This window comes from Pinus tabuliformis, chromosome 3_1, assembly GCF_031772625.1.
Source record: "Pinus tabuliformis cultivar Carrire ecotype Pingquan chromosome 3_1, CPIR1, whole genome shotgun sequence".
In the NCBI taxonomy this organism is placed as follows: domain Eukaryota; kingdom Viridiplantae; phylum Streptophyta; class Pinopsida; order Pinales; family Pinaceae; genus Pinus; species Pinus tabuliformis.
The window spans coordinates 156,839,605-156,855,638 of record NC_142301.1 but is presented as its reverse complement, the minus strand read 5'-3'; the positions used below and the strand labels follow the sequence as shown (position 1 = coordinate 156,855,638).

The 16,034-nt window shown below is 39.6% G+C and overlaps 1 pseudogene across 4 annotated transcripts in view; it reads right to left on the bottom strand.

Moving 5' to 3' along the window:
- Nucleotides 1–1,638: 1,638 nt before the first annotated feature.
- Nucleotides 1,639–16,034, bottom strand: part of LOC149186270 (F-box/kelch-repeat protein SKIP4 pseudogene) — an 85,384-nt pseudogene continuing 70,988 nt past the window's right edge. For all 4 annotated transcript variants that reach the window (XR_016255688.1, XR_016255689.1, XR_016255687.1 and 1 more), the window contains one exon: nucleotides 1,639–3,060. The product of XR_016255688.1 is annotated as an F-box/kelch-repeat protein SKIP4 pseudogene, transcript variant X2 (transcript). The remainder of the gene's footprint in view (nucleotides 3,061–16,034) is intronic.

Genomic DNA, 16,034 nt, shown 5'->3' with positions numbered 1-16,034 from the left:
TCATTTTTTTAATCCCTCGCCATGAGTGGGCCTAATGGTTAAGAGCATGTGTTTCCTCCTAAGAGGTCACATGTTCAAAACCAGAGGGGGGAGAGTATGTATGCCTTCGTAGACTTGGCAGTCAAATCGCTGCACAGAGGTGGGTCCCTTGTCCCACAAACAAGGGGGTCTCATACACCAATTTGGTGTCTGGCTTGGTCGTGACCTTAAAAATGGATATTATTACTATATTATTATTATTAGATCCAAAATTAAAATGAAACCATGTTAGTTTAGTTACAAGTTTATCATATACTGAAAAAATAATACATCCTAACCGTTCTTGCTTTTCATATCATTTTCTTAGCATTACACACATCATTGAAACCAAAATCAAGACAACTGCAAATGTCACAAAGAGGACACGCACCCAAGAACTTGCCGCTTGTGCTGTCTAGTAAGCTCTCCAAAACAAGAACTGGAAGGTTTAAGTAAAATCACTGTACTCCAATATTGTCTTCACGCATATTTCTTGAGGATGACGTTGGACTTCAAGAGAATATCCACAGAATTTGGAAGCCATATATCCAGAGACAGCCAAACTCCATATACAGAATGCTATAAATTACCTCACAAGGTACCTGCAACGGATGTGCATGGTATGGAGGCCATGTTAGTGTTCAGGTTCAATGCATGTTTAGTTTCTATTCATAACTTGTCAAACCTGGAGCATGTCAAGCAATTGAGAGTGCAATTTTCTCTTCAAGGATGGTGGATAGCAAAACAATGCCATTCCACCTGACAATACCTAGTTGAGCACTGAGCTGATCTCCCAGCGTTGTTAACATGCAAGCTATCTTCAGTGACCTCAATAAAAAACTCAAACTAAGAATGATTTTTTTTTAAACCAAGAATGATTATTAAACAAAGGACAGTATCACCCCACTAGTCACACCTCAAAAGACAATAAACATTGGAGAACTGATGTCAACACCTAACACCATCAACACCTAACACCATATTGTTTGAAGGATCTCGGCCATGAAATCTTGCAGTTACAAAGATGCATGTTTACTTGTCGATTAATATCTGATCAAAGCCAGATGCATTGTAAGAAATGAAGACAAAAATCCATGTTTTCCTTGAAGAATGGCAAATCAGAAGGAATGAATTCCAATGTCATTCCACATGATAATACCTAGCTGAGAAGTGAACATTCTTCAAATAATTGTTGACACACCAGCTCTCTTCAGCAACTGGAATGAAGAACACTCAAAACAATCTAAAAATGATCATTAAACAAAAGGTGATATCGCATCATTAGTCATAATTCAATTGACCTACAAATAGGTTGTTTAAAGCATCTCAGCTATGAAACGTTGCAGTTATAAAGATCCATAATTTCTGACTTCACCAGGCTAGTTAACAAAATATTAATGGAAGAATGTGTTTCATATCCAAGGCAAAAAAGAGAAACCCTAAAAGGGACTGTCTGCTAAACAAGTAACTCTCTAGCATCAAGATTCAAAATACAGTGCAGTTCTATATGATAAATAATTAATTACATTAACTTGCATAGAAACAATAATGTGATGGAAGTTGCACCAATATAAATAGATTCCTTGGCATGCAGCAATGACACTGATAACAATTCTGGCATTTGTCAAATCGCAATGGTTTTGCAGCTAATAATGCATTTGTCAAATCGCAATGGTTTTGCAGCTAATAATGTGTGTTTCATATCCAAGGAAAAAAAGAGAAACCCTAAAAGGGACTGTCTGCTAAACAAGTAGCTCTCTAGCATCAAGATTCAAAATACAGTGTGCAGTTCTATATGATAAATAATTACATTAACTTGTACAGAAACAATAATGTGATGGAAGTTGCACCAATATAAATAGATTCCTTGGCATGTAGCAATGACACTGTATAACAAATTTGGCATTTGTCAAATCGCAATGGTTTTGCAGCTAATAATGATATCATCTACAGAGCCCAATCCAGGAATAGAAGTCGTCAGCAATGTTCCCCTGACCCTTCCTACCTTCTCCAAGTCAAGCATCAGAGTCTGTAGACCCCTTCCTATAACAAAAAGCATGTTCCCAATAGCTGTAATTCTGCATGGTGTTTTTATTAAATAAGTAGATATTCTCCCAACAGGTACCCAGCTCTGATTTTCCTTATCTAACATCATCAGTTTAATACCTGCAGTTTGATCTAACATGTACACATTATCTCCCACCACTATTGCAGGACCACACCAATTCATGGTCATTTCATTATCAAAAGGAGACCATACATCATTTAATGTGTCATAGACAGCTGCATAAGTATCTGGGAATACATTTGTACTGATGTGCCTGATATATATTCTACCATCGAAAGACAATGATTCTCCAAGATCTGGCAAAATATTTAAGTCTTCATGGGGTGTCCAGTTATTTGCTTCTGAATCATATGTTTCCCAAGAAGTCAGTGCTTCTGAGTTGGATCCCATTCCCCCAATTGCATGGAGACGCCCGTCACTGACTCCACTAACAAAATGGAACCTTGCTGTCACCATGTTTGCAACCTGCTCCCACTTGTTTAGTAAAGGATCATAGCAGTAGACCTCATTGGTCGCATCTTCAGTCCAACCACAGCCACCAAGTAAGTAGAGTTTCCTTCCAAGAACTTCACATGTCATTCCAAATCTCTTTGAACATGCATAAGGCAGACTAGGGAGCTTCTTCCACTTTCGCCTTGCAGGATCAAGCACATAGCAATGAACGCATTCAGAGCTATCTCTACACAGTGCATAAATCCAACCATCTGCAATTCTCAGCCTTTGACGATGGAAATACAGTTCATTAGATAAAAAATCCCTCCATTTCTTAGAAACACATTTGAGAAGTTGATGATCTCTACGAGGCACCCTTGCTAGGCAGAGAATTCCAATGTCATGAGGAAGACCAGGAATCAATTCAGACTCAGTACCTCCAAAATCAGAATCAACTTGACCTCTTGTCTTCTCAACATACGATTCAATATCTGAGTGTGGCTGCGTGTAAGATTCCATATGAATGTGTTCTTATAAAAGTACTGCACTCACAATATGTACAATGAGATGATATCAGCAGACACAAAAGGATTTTTAAATAGAGGTCAAGCCCTAATTCTTTAAAAAGTTCTTTAAACCATATATCATAAAGCATTAACTAGATATTTTTGTCATTAAAATGCAAACACGTATGCATTCACGATTCCACTGCTCTCACAAAACAAATTCATATTGAAAATTGTTGGGCCTCTAAAAAGCTTAGTACACTGGCCAAATTTCGTTAAATGTTATTCAACACACAATTATGGCAAAGACAACATTAAAGTGTAGTTTGGTATAGTGGCAAATAGTCTGATGTGAGGACTCAATGGGACTCGACTCATTAAATTTAAACTTCTCAACATGTTCCCAACAACTGCACAGAAAATAAAAAATTGGCATTTTTTTACACTTTATTCGTCTTATAGATTACAACACAATTATGCCGTCCAGGAATTTGACACTGCTGAAAACATAAGTTCTAAACAAGGAAATGTCTGTAAGAGAATCAGGGTTTTAGAAAGGGAAATGTCAACATAATATGCTATCTGAGGGAGGAGGTAGTATTTTCAGAATTCGATAACTGCACACATGCCCAAATAACATGTACTTCCTGCCTCTGAAAATTTTTCTCCACATTCTAATTTCAAAACATTTAGAGCCTATTTTTCATTTTCTTACCTTACCCGCTTTCTTTCTTTGTAATATTTTGTTGATGGGATGATTTAACAGTGAAGAAGGCATCTCAGGCCACCCACCAAAGTGTTAAATTTTTATGACCGATCTGCACTTCATATAAATCAAAATTCTAAACTATGAATCTGACAATTCAATTACCCATATCAAAAACTTTGGACCGTGTATACTAAAAAGATCTGGACTGTAGATTCACAAGTGCAGACACTGCATTCTACAGCAAAATCAGAACAGCATGCTGTAGATACTACATCTGCATAAAATCAGAGTTCTGGAAATTATGACTCCGCCAATACGAAGTCTGCAGCACTCAATCACCTTGTATTCGCAGAACACAATGATTACAAAGCAATAAGCTAAAAACTTCATGTATCTTCTCATCTAATACACACTAGTGAATTGCCCTCAGTCTCTTTATTGAATAGGAGAAACCAGGGTTTACAAAAGGAAGACCATGCCAGTGGTGCACCTGGGTTGAAGAGAGAAACCTAACCCTAAATGCATGCACCTCCGTTGGGAAGAGTACACTTTCATGTGAGGATAAGGCAACCTAGAATAGAGCGCCCACTAAGAGAAAAGTTGTTTCGCCCATACTTGCATCTCTCTCCTTGGAAACCGTGCCTACAGTAAATCTAGAACTCTCTCTAACCATGCACTTATCTAAACTGAGGATGAAAATAACACTTTTTACAGATGTTGCATGCATGCAATATCATTGAGTCTACTTCACTGCTACACCTACCTAATGCACATTGCTCACAATCTGCACAAGGATCTAGGTGGGATCGGATCTGATTATCACAGCTGTACGGATCTACTCATCATCACTGGAATAATACTGAATGAGAACACCTGGGAGCAACAAGTAAACTCTAACACTCCCTCTTTACGAGGAAGGCATTCCCCACCAAACCAAGTCCCTCCTTCAACATCTAAAACTTTCCCTTAGATAGGGGCTTGGTCAAAGTTTCCTGCCACCTGGAAATCTGAAGGGAACATTATTCAGGACCATTGCTCTTTTCGAATCCATGCCTCTACGAAAATGGTACTGAATATCAATGTCCTTGTAGCGATCATGAAACAATGCATTGTCAGGAGCCCAATGCAATGCTGATTGTCAGAGTAAACACAAGTGATCTCCAACATTTCATTTGTCAACTTGGCTATCAACTTGCAAAGTTGTATGGCATGACAAGCAAAAGAGGCTGCCATATACTCTGCCTTTGCTGAACAGAGTGCAACTGCTGACTACTTCCTGCTGAACCAGGAAATCATACATGTGCCCAAGCTGAAACAAAAACCAGAAGTGCTATTCCTATTAGTTGCATCTCTTGCCCAATCAGAATCAACAAAACCATGCAGCACCAACTCATGATCTACCACATACCTCAAGCCATAATGAACTATGGCCTCCCAGTATCAGAGCACATGTTTGGTAACTTTCCAATAAATCTGCTTGGGTTCAACCATGAACTGGCTCAAAGTATTCACTGCAAAACATACATCAGGCTTGATATTCACATGATATATCAACGAACCAATCAAATTCCTACTTAAAAAAGGATCTACTGAATATGTGTTGATTTGTGGTAGCATCAGATGTGCTCTAGCCATGAAAAATCGTGGAGAGGCTAAAGCACATGAGATTTCCAAGAGCCAGAAATGGTTTGGGGAAATTCCACGCGATTGGAGAGATTTTAAAATAATTAATATTTTTAATGGGTTCCTAAGTCTAAACTTAGGAAAATTAAAATATGAATGGGTATTAATATAAAAATGGGTGAGAATGTTTTAAATGACATGGATCAAACCAAATCTAATCTTAGTCATTGATTTGAGACTTAATCTCGACCATTGAAGATTCAACAAGAAAAGTATAAGAAGAGGCTTGAGGGTCAGTCAGAGATACACCAAGATTGATCAGTTAGTTCGATTTTCTGGAGCGGGGCTTGCTGAGAAAATTCGAACAAGTGATCTGTTACAGCGAGGGGCAGTGAGTACATAGCAGAGAGGTAGAGATAGTGCCAAAGGGTCAGCACAGTGACCAAAGACGCTGACGTAGAGGCAACTAGAGCTACACAGAGGCAACAGGAGCCACGCAGTGGCAGCTAGGGATTGCGCAGACGCTGAGGGGCCTGCATGGGTGACGCAGAAGGCCAGAGAGCTGACGCAAGGAGTCAGAAGGCTAACGCAAAGGGTTCAGGAGCTACATTGAGCCTAGCAGGGCTGACACAGAGCCAAGAGGAAGCGCCCGAAGTATTTTCGTGGGGCAGACTAGAGCTGAGAGGCTGAATATCTGTCTCCGAGAAGAGGTATTACTGTCGTATAACAATCTTTGTTGGGTGAGCCATTTCGACACCCTAGTTGTACTCAAGAATCTGCATAATAATAAAACCCTTGGAACTGCTTCACGGGTTTTCCCGCATTGGGTTTTTCCGGGGACGATTGTCCAAAAATAACAATGTCCCTTGTGTGTTTGTCTCAGTATTTTTCAGTTGTTGATCTGTATATGAGTTAAGGCTACATTTGTGTTTATTTTCGATATTTATATTTATAAATAGCTAGTTAATGGAATAAACAAGTAGGAGAAATAAACCAGATAATGTAGTAGGTATTTCTAACGAGTCAGACTTAGAAATTTCAACAATATGAATCTAGATTCTAAATCAGCAGATTATTTAAAAATTGACACTGTAGGAGTGGCCAATGGTTTGAAATCTAGCATCTAAAACCTAATGATGATGAACCACATTAGATGGTTCGAAACACAATGGCAATTATTTCAATTATGTGATGGATCGAGAAGATAGTTATCTAAATCTAAAACCTTTTCAAAATCTCCACTGTGTACTAACCTTATCCAAGGAAGTACTCACTCGTAGCCTTGCACCCTACCAAACTTGTAGACCTAGAAAGTAAAGGCCTATGTTCATATCAAATTAGTGGACTGTATCCTCCTTGCACTATGCAATGAGCTTCCCATAGCTATTTGAAAGGCTCAAATCACCTACATATAGGAAGTTGTAGCCTCAAAATCTAACAGGCCTTGTGAGAGGCCTCACAAAGCAGGAGCCAGACCAAGATGCAACAACGAGGTGGTTTCCCTTGTCACCTTAGCACTCCACTCATGCTCTTTAGTAGAATTCCACCACATGGGAGGCTTCCCAATGTCTCACCTAAAGGATATTCTAAGTAAATTGGCTCAAGGTGATATATGTGAAAGGCTAAGCAAGGTACTTCTTCTATGGATTAGGGCACAATTCTCTATGTAAAAAGCCTTTAAAAGAATACTTGGTTTCTAGGGTTTCAAGATGTAGCTCAACAAAAGTGTATCTACGCATGGAAGCCCAAAGAAAACGTTTCCTTAAATATGATATCAACAATAGATGGAAAACCTTCAAATAAGCCCTAAGTTGAGGCCTTTTGTAGGATTACGGTTTTATTAGGGCACTAATTTCCTAGGGCCGATGACATAAGTCGTACTGCGACAATTTTCACCATGAAAGAGGCCAAATTCTGAGTGTGTGAGTTCAATCAAGGTGAAAACAAGCCAAAGCAGATCCAACGACTTGCTTCAAACAACCCTAGTTGAATTCGGCCCTTGCCCTAGCCGTAGCGGCTTGCCTTATAGGGCCTAGGAAAATAGGAAAAGGAAAAGAGAAAATTTTCAATCAATTTTTACCACCACAAGGATCCCAATGCCTTTCCCTACTTGGGTGATGGAGTCTTTAGGGCTAAATTTAAGATATATCAAATTCATGCATGGAGTAAGGGGGAAAACCCTAGTTTTCACTTTCAAACCCTAAATATCTTTTTATGAGGGGAGAAATTAACTAGAAGAAAGCTCTCTAGGAGGTCTTCTAGGGAATTCAAGGAAAATAGATTTAACATGCAATAATTTACCAAGTTTTCCATTAAAAATATGCATTTAGACAAGGAACAATAGAAAACCCTAGCAATATTTCATCACATGAAAAACCATAAAAGATATGCAAAAATACTCACAAATTTTCCAAGAAATTGCTTTCTTTCAATCTCAAAAAGACATCTCCAATACACAAACTAATCTCCAATAGCAATAGCTCCACAAAAAATCACATCTCCACAAGTAGTTAGTAGCAAAGGCTAAGTCGAGTTGTCTCTACGGAGACCGAAATCCCAACAAGTGTTGATAAACAAATGAATGGAGTGATTTTCCTTTTATAGGAGGTCTATCACTTCCATTAATCTAACTAAAAGCCCCTAAACAAATTTGATTTTGAGTAGACATAAAGTAAATGGGTTACAAGCCAACCCAATAGCTCAACAAAATAAAATATGCCATCATTTTCCCACACGTGTGAGTCATAAGGCCTCTCTAAGCATGATATCATGCCCTTTTAGGGCTAAAAATGCTCCAAAAGCATAATGAAAAGGCTAGATGTGTCTCCAAGCATCATGATCAACCACAATTTGAGGAATGGTCCTCAAATCAAGTGTTAGAACATCTCCATGTATCCAAAAGCTAGCTTTGGGTGCCCTGCGTCATCTCCATGGGTGCCATCTAGACAACGTAGTGTACTCTCTCTCCAGCATTGGAGCTCCATGAGGTAATACAAGCCCTCCCTAATCATCTTGGGGATGATCATCATCATCTAAGCTTTGAATCAAGGCATGCCCATCAAGTAGTATCAAGGGCATGTTGATTGGAGTAGAGAAGGAAGGATTTTTCTTGCCTAAACACTAAAGCTAGCAGGACCCACAAGATAGCCACATGGCAGAATATTAATTTATTCAACTATTTCCTAAAGTTGGACTTGGGAAAATTAAAATTTCCTAAAGTCAACTAATGATTTAATCTCAGCCCTTCATCAAGTTTTAATCTCAATCATTGAGAGAGGCAGTGGGGCCTAGTTCGAATTATAAGCGGGAATAGGGCGCAGAAGTGGCCAGATTAAAGAGCATAGAGTGTGTGTGTTAGTTCAGTAGCAAAAGTTAGGGTTTCAGCAGTCAGCCAAGAAGATCAACGACCAAGAGAGTTAGAAGGACAAGGCCAAATAGCCTTAGCTCAACCCAGAATTAGTGTGGTCATACAAGAAGCTAGTGTGAACAGGAGGAGGTCGTATTGTGCAGCCATATAACACATACCAGTGCACATAGAGGTCATATTGTGTGGTCGTACCATAGCACAAGTGTGCAGGGGTTGTTTTGATCTTGCTCGGATCATCTATTTAGAGGGATTTGTTGTAGAAGAGAAGTTTTCTCTTGTATAAATTTTTGAAGATCATTATTTGCTAAGCTAATAGAAAACAAACACAGTTTGCAGGTTTTCCTATCTTACGTGTTTGAATGTGTTTTTGTCTTCAATTCAGTTTAATTTTTGTTGAGCATGCTATGTTAGAAAACTCAATGTATTTGTAATTTTAAGTTTCCAGAATAGAAATTATTTATATTTCTAGTTGCACACTTAGAAAATTGCAAATCAGTCGTTGGGTTTTAAGGGAAATTAACATGGTATCAGAGCAGGGCCTCTGATTGAAAACCAAGCATGTTTCATCTTCAAGAGCAGGTTCTGCAATACAGACAGAGTGAGTTCACTAGTTCGACTTCGTCGCTAGGGTTTCTAGACAGTGTGAATTCACAGTATGGCTTATCAAGGTCTCAGATTTGAGGACAAGTCAAACGATGCATCCAACTTCTACTCATGGCATGAGAGAATTGACATGGTCAAGAGGAACATGGGGTATGGGAGTTTTTGGATAATGTCCTAACGACCCCCAATGACCTCAGCAGTTGGCTCTGCATAACAAGAGAGATGCCAAGGTGAGGAGAATCGTCTTGGAAGGAGTCAAAGACCACATCATTCCTCACTTGACCAAAAAGAAGTCAGCCAAAGCTATGTGGGCAGCCATCATTGACCTCTATGGGTTCAAGCAAGGCCAGAAAGCTAGTACTGAAGGATAAACTGAAGACCATCAAAATGTCCAAGTCAGATTATGTGGTGTCTTATCTCACCAAAGTTACCCAAGTAAGGGATGAGTTGGCTGGTGTGCGCGAGACAGTTTCAAATAAAGACTAGGTGAGTTTTTCCTTGATGGGTTTCACCAAGGCCTCAGAAAATTTTACGAATGGAATATGTCCCAGAGAGAAGCTTCCGGACTAGGAGCAATTATGGGGTGATTGTGTCCAGCTCAGTGAGGGTCTCGCACCAAGACTAAAGATGAAGAGAAATTTTTTCTGTCCAACAAAGGAGGCGGTCAAAGGGAAAGAAGAACAGTGATGGTGGTGAGTCGAGCTCCATGGGAGAGAGGAAGAAGAGAGAACTCAGCAAGATCAAGTGTTTTTCGTGCCACTAGTTCGGGCACCATACTATTAAGTGCCCTAACCAAAAGAAAGGGTCCAAGAAGGACCAAGTAGAAGCCTCTCCAAAGATAGACGAGGTCTCTTCTCAGTTTGAGAATGAGTTCTCACTTATTACCCACATGGAAATCTTAGTGGCTACCAGTTTAAGGTATGTAGACAACTGTGTGTCCTATTAATGACAGGGAACAAAAACTACTTCAACAAACTGACAGAGGACATGCAGTCCCATATTGAGATGCAAGATGATGGGAAGGACTCAATCAAGGGCATTGGTACAATCAAATTTGAGAGGGAGTTAGTAACCCCTTGTTTCTCAGAGGTGTCCTTTACATTCCAAGGCTCAAGAAGAACCTCATTTCAGTTTCAGCGTTGGAGGATAAGGGGTCCGAGGTGACCTTCAAACAACGTAGGGTGTTTATAAAGCCATCAAACTCCAAGGTGGCTAAGTAGATTGGGTTCATACATAAGAACTTGTATAGATTGCAGTTTGAGACAGCCACAACATTAACCAACAGAGGGAACCATGACACAGGCAGAGAGCTTGGGGAGTTATGGCATAGGCGCATGGGGCATATGCACCATGGTGCGCTGAAAATCCTCAAAGAGATAACGACGAGGTTGCCACAATGTAGCATGGACCAACATGAGGTGTGCAAGGGTTGCACACTTGGCAAGTATGCCAAAACCTCTTTTCCCCGCAAGGATAACAAGGCCAAGGGCATCTTAGACCTTGTTCATTTAGATGTTTGTGGTCCCTTCTCTTCAGTATCCCTCTCAGGGTACAAGTATTATGTCACCTTCGGAGATGATCACTCAAGGAAAACTTGGATATTATTTATGAAGAAAAAGGATGAAGTCTTCTCAAAATTTTAGGAGTTTAAGGACTTGGTTGAGAACTAGACTAGAAAGAAAGTCAAGGCACTAAGGTCAAATAATGGTGGGGAGTACACCTCAAATGCCTTCAAGGAGTTTTGTGCCAAGAAGGCTATCAGGAAGGAGTTGACCACACCATATAGCCCTTACCAAAACAGGGTTGCAGAGCACAAAAACAAGGACATAGTTGGAGCGGCCAAACTAGGTGTTGAAAATGTAGTGAGCAAGGTCTTTTGGCCTGTGCCTTAGCTAGTGAAAGACCTCGAGTTGTCCTCATGAGTTAGACTTTAGTTAGGATGAGTTATTTCCACTTTACTAGAATAATCATCAAGTTAACATGTGTATAGTTGGAGCTTAAGTTAAGTGGAGTCTTAATCAGTTTGACTACAGAACCAGGTGGCAATTAGCAGTTCAATTAGAGCGAATTAGTCTTCAGTCTTGATTGAAGGAAGAGCAAGTTAGATCTCCAGTGTTGATTGGAAAGAGCACGAGTTAACAACTCTAGTGATGATTCAAAGGAGAGCAAGTAACTCTCTCTGTTAACTTGCTATCACAACTCGAGTTTTAAAGTTGAACTAGCTTAATTTAGCATGGATCAAATCTATAAAGAAAGGACAAAGGCACAACTAAATTACAATTGTTTTGTGCATGAAGGATTGTGACAAGACAGAGCTCACAAGTTAGTGTGAGAGAGCCTTGATTGTGGAGAGCATGAATTGTGTCCTAAAGAATAGGAGCACAAGTGCACTAGAATATAAGAGGATTGGTTGTGTGTAGGTTGTGTGGAGCTGGGGTCCTAAAAAATAGGAGCTCAAGTGCACTAAGAAATAGGGCCAGAAGTGCACTAGGAAATAGGAGATTAGCGCAAGGAATAAGGAGGCCAAGTGCGCAAGGAAGGAGGAGCAGAATTGAAGCAAGACAACAAGGTTTGCAGAGCAAGTCAAGGAGGCAACAGAGGATCAATTGTGTGCAGGAACCGAGATCAAGTAGTGATCAAGGCAGGCCAAGATCAATTGTATCAGCTGAGATTTGTGTGAGAAGCAAAACGCTTTCTCAAGAGAGACAGATTGCTTTGTAATAGATTCAATTGCTCCAAGAACAATCAATAAAATAGCCACATCAAACAAGCATGTTTTCCTAGTTGGGTTTCCTGAGAAAAACAAGTGTGTCAGTATTTGTGTGACATTTTTTTATCTTTGTATTTTTATTTCGTTGCTTCTCTATTGTTAAGAAATTTTGTATCTTGGTGAAAGTTAACTAGATTCATTTTTCAATTATTCATCTAAGTATTTGCAAAGTTTCGTGGAAATTTAACACGGTGTCAGAGCAGAGAACGGTATAAAGACTAGCACCAGATTGACCAATCAATCAAGAGCGCAGATTAAGCAGGAGGCTTAAGCTAGAGTTTGAAGAGCAAAGCAGTTCTTTGGATAGCAGTATGGAATTCCAAGGACTAAGGTCAGATCACGGTTTAGAGGAAGCCTCGAATTTCTGCGCATGGAAGGAGTGGATATCAATTGTGTTGGAAGATAATGGGGTGCTTGAGTTTGTGAAGCAGTGAATAGTGCCACCTACAGATGCCCAAAAGTTGGCCCAGCATAACAAGAATGACACCAAGGCGAAGAGGATCATTCTTAAGGGGATCAAAGACCATATTATCCCTCATCTCCATGAGAAGAAGACAACATATGAGATGTTTAAAGCCATCTTAGATTTGTATCAGGGTTCCAGTGATGCCAGGAAGCTTGCTCTCAAGGAGAAGCTAAGAAGTATCCGGATGAGCAAAGGAGAGCCCATCATCACATATCTTTCAAGTTCACTCAAGTTCGGGATGAGCTAGGTGGTGTGGGCGAGACAGTAGAGAAAAAGTTTTTCAGGACTCCATAAGTCTTGCTATAGTTTCCAGGATGAGTGGCAAAGAGAATATTCCTAGTTGGGAAAGGTTATGGAGTGACTGCGTTCAAGAAGAAATCAAGAGAGGGACGAGACCTGGTAGAGAATCTCCAGCAGAGGACAAAGGGACTTTTCCCTGGCAGGAAAAGGTAGCAAAGCCAAGGGGAGTAGGGACCAAGGAGAAGTTGAGTCCAACCAGAAGGGCGAGAAGAAGAAGAAGGATCTAAGCAAGATCAAGTGCTTCCATTGCCATGAGTTCGGACACTATTCCACTAAGTGTCCTAATCGGATAAGGAGTCCAGTAAGGATCATGTAGTTGAATCAATGGAGGTAGATGTGTTTTCTGCCTAGTTCGAGAAAGATTTCTCATTGATAGCTTGCATGGCAAGCTCAACAGATAGCAGTGTATGGTATATTGATTCAGGAGCATCCTTCCATATGACCAGGAGCAAGAAGTATTTCAACCACCTGAAGGAGAAGGACATGTAGTTTCAAATTGAGCTAGGAGATGATGGCATGTATGCGACTACAGGAGTTGGCATTGTCAGTTTTCAAAGAGAGTCAAGTAATCCCCTGCATCTCAGAGATGTCCACTATGTTACATACCTGGAGCATAATCTTATTTCAGTAACTACCCTTTCAGACAAGGGTTATGATGTCATCTTCAACAGAGGTAAGGCTTACCTCCAACACTTGGCTTCATGATGTAAGAAGCAGATAGGTGTGTGGATGAAGAATCTCTACAAGTTCCAGGTAGAGACAAGCTCAGTCTTGAGCAGCAAGTTGGGAAGTGCGCAAAGTAGAGAAGTGATGGTTGAGAAGAGCAGAGTTCTAAGGAAGTCCTTATAGCAAGAGCACGTTAGAGTACCCGAGAAGAAGCTACTCAAGATGGAGTCTCAGCAAGTGTCTCAATTTGAGTCTCGACTAGTTGGTAGTTGGGTCGACTAGCAAGATTATGAGGAACAGAGCCCAGGATGAGTGTGTTGAAATTTGGTACCAGAGGACAGGTGGTTCCCTTAGGTTTGATCTTTGGCCTAGGGAAAAGTGTCCAAAAGAATTTAATTTTTCTCCTAAAGTGACTTTATAATTTTATAAAGTTAAATCTAATTTAAAAGTGACTTTAAGTGATAAAGTTACTAAGTCTAATTTTAAAGTGACTTTTATAAAGTCAATGAAAAATTAGAAAGGAAAAATGACTTTGGAAATAAATGACCAAGTAGATCTTTATTAAAGTGGGGTGAACTAAAAAATAGAAAGTGAGATTTAAATGAGCATTTAATCTCAGCCATTGATCTAAATCTATTTCAGCCATTGGATTTAGGGATCACCCAAAAATCACTTAGGGCTGGATTAAAGGAGGAAAAGGTCATTCATTCTTTCATGAGCAGATTGATAGAAGGAGAGCAAGAGAGCAAGGGAGATTTTTGGACAGTGAGCTGCGAGTTTCAGCAGCTGAGTTTCAGCAGAGCAGAGTTTCAGCAGAGCGGAGTTTCAGCAGTTGAGTTTCAGCAGGGCGGAGTTTCAGCAAGTCTGTACAGCGGAGTTTCAGCAGGGCAGAGTTTCAGCAAGGCGGAGTTTCAGCAAGGCTGAGATAAGTTGTAAAAGTTTGCTTGCTGATTTTTGCTGAATATTTCTCTTACTGTAAAAAGGCATTTTCCAGAAATAAAGAAGAGCTCTCAAACTGGTTTTCCCCAAGAGTTGTAGGGGGTTTTTCCAGGGTCACATTGACCAAAAATCTCAGTGTTTAAATGTGTTTTAATGGCTGTTTATTACTGCTGATTTTTATTTCTGCAATTTCCATCATTCTGTAAAATTTCCAGAATTTGTGTTTTCAGCAAATTTATTTTTTCCAGTCTGTTAAATGTATGGTTATGGGAAAGGGCATTTAACTATATAGGAGAAATAAGGAGAAACTGAAAACCGGGGTGGGAAATGAGAAATTTCTACAATATGTAACTAGGTTTGGTCTTCATAATGGCATTTGTAATCATGATTTCATGTATTTAATGTAAAGAGAAAAATAAATTTATTATTATTATTCTTGAGGCATGGGTTTCATGTTCAAGGAAATTTATTTTTATAGTTGAAGATCCCATTGAGAGCTTCTAGGGCTTGTCATTGTGTCTACAAGTCAAGAAACTCATTGTCATATATGAAAGACCCTTCTTGGGCATGTTACATGTTGAAAAGAAAATTATTTGAGTCAATGCTAGAGTCAAAAGCCCTCCAAGACCTCCTCATAACACAATGAACAAGTCAACCTAGAGACATTTACAAGTCGGCCTAAAAACATGGACAAGAAGCCTATATAAAGAAGACTTTGACCTCACTTTGGAGACACACTTCACTCACTCTCGCTGAGAATTCCACCTTGTATGGGATTCACTGATTAGCAGGATGATGGTATGATGACAAAGCAGTGCATCTGGTCAAGACAGTTAAAGTACTTTTAATCATGAAAGGGAAGTTGTCAAAAGAAATCTAGATGACCAGAACTGGAAAAAAGGTATGTATGCATTTTAAAGTCATGTCATCATATAGTTGCAAATAGCCCTACCTCATGAGCATGATCAAAGAAAAGGGATCTCTTCCTTTGGAAAGATGCATGAACACATGGTTCACATATTGAAAAGATGAACTCAACATAATATGTCCTCATATGAGGTGGTTAAACGATGAAGGAACTATGGATGGAAGTTGCTGAGGAACAATATGTGAAGAAATAAAGAAGAGATCATGAGAAGTGCAACTATGGAAATCAACATCTGATGACTAGAAAAAATGGCCATGATATCTCCATGGAGAAGGCATGAAGACCCTGGTAAGGTCTACAAAGAAAGGAGACCATTGACATTTAAATTCTTGGAGATGTGCTTATGAGTGTGCAAGATGTTGATGTTGAAAGCAAGATGTCATGATGAAAGGCCATCAAAAAAAGTAACTTTGATTTGATGTTCATTTTTTATTTTTGAACAACAACTGGATGGATTGATACAAGGCTACCGAAAGAGAGTTGTAGATGTTATCTACAACTAGCACTCATGTGGTTGGATGAAAGATCCTAAGGGGAAGCATGACTTGGAAGAAGAAGTCGTATGAAGAAAAGCCAGATGTGGATTAGAAGATCATTTTCTGATGAAGAAAAGGATGACATGACTAGCATAGTTCATGA